The following is a 3,365-nucleotide window of genomic DNA, read 5'->3' as shown; positions in this document are numbered from 1 at the left end:
GCGTCGGGGCGGGGCTTCCAGCGACACGTGACGGTCCTTGGTGACGTCACGGGGAGCGGAGGTGCTTCGGCGAAGGCAGGACACGTGGGAGGGTCTGGGGAGGTTTTGTCCAGCGAAAGAATGGCCTGCGGTGGTCTGAAGCTAGGGGAAGGACCTAGATGGCGCCTCCTCCCGCCCTCTCAGGCCCAGAGCATCCGTCAGAGCCAGGCGCATCTCCGTTCCTCCCTTTATTCAACCAATGCTTAGTGAGCTTAGGCACGGTGCGTTTTGTGGGCTTGCGCACGACGGGAAGGGCTTGAATTGCCAGGTGCGGAGGGTTCGAGCTGAAGTCAGATAAGGCAACCTTGTGCCTTCTTGTCTTAGCTCTCATACTGTGAACAAGTGTCTTGTGCATGTGTGCTGCCACGGTTTTTACATTTTGGGGTTTTTTTTGGTGATTTTGTTTGAAATGGTCCCCAAGCGTGGCGCCAGGCACTGTCCAATGTCCCTAAACACTGGGAGACTGTGACGTGTCTTCAGGAGAAGACACCTGTGTTAGATGACCTGTTCTGGTTGTGAGCCATAGTGCTGTCGGCCTTGAGTTCAATGTTACCGAACAGGCAGTGTGTGTATGTGTATGTACATGTATCTTAAGATTTTATTTATAAAAAAAAAAAGATTTTATTTATCTCTTCATGAGAGGCAGCGACACAGGCAGCGGGAGAAGCAGGATCCCTGCAGGGAGCCGGACGTGGGACTCGATCCCAGGCCCAGGATCACACCCTGAGCTGAAGGCAGGCAGAGGGAGAAGCAGGCTCCATGCACCAGGAGCCGGACGTGGGATTCAATCCCAGGTCTCCAGGATCACGCCCTGGGCCAAAGGCAGGCACTAAACCACTGCACCACCCAGGGATCCCTAATCTATTTCATTTAACCCAATATATGCAACGTATTATTTTACAATATTTAATGAATGTAAAAAATTATCTGAGATATTTTACTTTTATTTGTTCCACACTTTGAAATACAGTGCATATTTTGTTTTATTTATTTATTTCTTAAAGATTGTATTTATTTGTTCATGAGATACACAGAGAGAGGCAGAGACATAGGCAGAGGGAGAATCAGGCTCCCATGGGGAGCCTGACACAGGACTGGATCCCAGGACCCCAGGGATCACGACCTGAGTCGAAGGCAGATGCACAACCACTGAGCCACCCAGGCGTCCCTCAGTGTGTATTGTAGACTTGAAGCAGATCTTAGTTTGGATCAGCTACATCTCAAGGGCTCAGTAGCTACATGTGGCTTGTAGATACCATATCAGACATTGCAGATATAGAACATTTATTCATTTACTTTGCAAAGTTTTGTTCTATGCCTGAAGATATACAGAATGAAATAAAGCCCAGTATCTGTTCTCAAAGTGCACACAGTCCAGCTAGGTAGACTAATAGAAGAGTCTGTGTTGAAGGCATCAAAACAAGGTGCTTTGAGAGGTCAAGGAGGGAGCACTTAGATGAGGAAAGCTTCAGAGAAAAGAGAGACATTTAAGATGGGGCTTGAAGGATGTGTAAGAGTCCCCCAGGTGAAAGAAGTGGAAGAAGGGCACTTGCAGCAGTGAGAGCTGCTTATGCAAAGTCCCAGAGAGATGACATATGGTGCTACTGGGGAAATGCAAACAGTTTTTTTTTTGTTTTGTTTTTATTTACTTATTCATGAGAGACCCAGAAAGAGAGGCAGACACATAGGCAGAGGGAGAAGCAGGCTCCCTGCGGGGAGCCCAATGCGAGACTCCATCCCAGGACTCTGGGATCACAACTTGAGCCAAAGACAGACGCTCAACCACTGAGCCACCCAGGTGCCCCTGCAAGCAGTTCTTTATAACTGGATTTTAGGGTATGAAATGGGAGAATAGTGAGTAGGAAAAGATGAGGAAGGTCTTATAGACCAGTCTATGGAATCTAGAACTTGATCCTCTTCAGTAGTAATGGGACATGTGAAGAATTTTTTTTTTAAATAGGCCTAATAGTTTCTGCCTTTATTTTTTAAAGATTTTTATTTAGGGATCCCTGGGTGGCTCAGCGGTTTGGCGCCTCCCTTCGGCCCAGGGCGTGATCCTGGAGACCTGGGATGGAGTCCCGCATCAGGCTCCCTGCATGGAGCCTGCTTCTCCCTCTGCCTGTGTCTCTGCCTCTGTGTGTGTGTGTGTGTGTGTGTGTGTGTGTGTGTGTGTCTCATGAACAAATAAATAAAATCTTTAAAAAAATCAATCTTAAAAAAAAGATTTTTATTTATTTGCTCATGAGACACACAGAGAGAGAAAGAGGCACAGACACAGGCAGAGGGAGAAGCAGGCTCCATGTAGGGAGCCTGACGTGGGACTTGATCCCCGGTCTCCAGGATCACGCCCTGAGCTGAAGGTGGCGCTAAACCGCTGAGCCACCCAGGCTGCCCACATGTGAAGAATTGTATCTTTTTTCTTTTTTTTTTGAGATTTTATGTATTTATTCATGAGAGACACAAAGAGAAGCAGACACACAGGCAGAGGGAGAAGCAGGCTCCATGCAGGGAGCCCGACGTGGGACTCGATCCCAGGTCTCCAGGATCACGCCCTGGGCTGAAGGCAGGTGCTAAACAGCTGAGCCACCCAAGCGTCCCAAGAATTGTATCTTAAGTAATGTGACCAGACATACATTTTAGATAAATAATTCTGGCAATGTGGAAGGGGTGGGAATTGTGGCCAGAAGTTCCAGCAGGAAGGGAAGGGGCTCTAGGGAGTATCCAGGCAGAATACCCTGGGCCTCAGTTCCCCCATTCACAAAGAGGAAATGCCATATCTCGCTTGCTGTTAGAGGAATCAAGGAATAAAAAAGAGATAATTGAATTGCATTTGCACTAAAACTGAAGGCAGGGGTGCCTGGTAGGCTCAGTCAGTGGAGCGTGCAACTCTTGATCTCAGGGTTGTAAGTTTGAGCCCCGCATTGGGCATACAGTTTACCTAGAAAAAAAAAAAAAAAGGCCAAGTATTCCTGAAAAGATTAAACAGAAAACAGAGTCACTTAACAATTATATTCCTAGGACTATGGCCAAGAAAAATGAAAACATATGGCCACACACAAACCTGTACACAAATGTCCATAGCATTTGTTCATATTCATAGCACAAATGCTCACATTCACGATGTGAGCCAAAAAAGTGGAAACAACCCACCAACAAATAAATAGATAAACTGTGGCTGATCCGGGCTATGACGTGGGTGAAAACTCGAAAACACCGTGCTTGAGTGAAAGAAGCCAGTCACATGAGACCACATGTTGTATGATTCCATTTGTATGACACATTCAGAACAGGAAGATCCACAGAGATGGGCAGATTAGTGGTTGCCT

The sequence above is a fragment of the Vulpes lagopus genome, chromosome 3 (assembly GCF_018345385.1).
Source record: "Vulpes lagopus strain Blue_001 chromosome 3, ASM1834538v1, whole genome shotgun sequence".
Lineage (NCBI taxonomy): Eukaryota > Metazoa > Chordata > Mammalia > Carnivora > Canidae > Vulpes > Vulpes lagopus.
Note: the sequence above shows the minus strand (reverse complement) of the source record.